This window comes from Cystoisospora suis (genome assembly GCF_002600585.1).
Source record: "Cystoisospora suis strain Wien I chromosome Unknown contig_4904, whole genome shotgun sequence".
NCBI lineage: Eukaryota > Apicomplexa > Conoidasida > Eucoccidiorida > Sarcocystidae > Cystoisospora > Cystoisospora suis.
Window position 1 is genome coordinate 1 of NW_027157696.1, and position 512 is coordinate 512.

The 512-nt window shown below is 54.9% G+C and overlaps 1 protein-coding gene across 1 annotated transcript in view; it reads left to right on the forward strand.

Annotated features, from left to right (window-relative positions):
- The window catches only part of CSUI_008646 (not1 amine-terminal ccr4-not complex component), a 3757-nt gene continuing 3245 nt past the window's right edge, over positions 1-512 (forward strand). Inside the window, exon 1 of the mRNA XM_068068773.1 lies at positions 1-512. This exon is cut by the window's right edge and continues 1173 nt beyond it. The gene's annotated coding sequence lies outside the window, so the exon portion shown is untranslated.

The following is a 512-nucleotide window of genomic DNA, read 5'->3' on the forward strand; positions in this document are numbered from 1 at the left end:
GCACATAGCAGGACATCCGCCATTCAACCAGCTGACATTGGCGGAGCTACAAGTCTCTCTTCGTCTCCTTCCGCTTCTTCGTCTACGCACAGCGGAGGAGGCGGAAGCGGCATGGGTTGTCTGGGATCTCCGCTATCTTCGCAGTCCTCTCCTTATGGGGTGTTAACACCGCAGAACAATACCGCTGGGCAAGGAGGCAGTGAAGGAATTGCAGAGGGCCCTGATGGAGCGTCTTCGCGTGCAGGGGGGACCTCCGCACAAAAGCAATCTCAACAACAGCTCGACAATCAGCTGCCATTTTCTGCCGGAGCGTCGACTACGTTCTCGGATTCGGCTCGTTCGTCGCAACATCAAGGTTCAGATCAAGCAGTCGCCCCCGGACCCGTTGCTCTCTCGCAGTCTCTTTTGGAAGAGCTGCGGACACTCTCGAATTCATCTTTAGAGATGCGGTCAACGCTTTTTCCTTGCGAAGAGTCAGCAAGAAGTGGTCGAGGTCAGTTCTTTGGATCTTA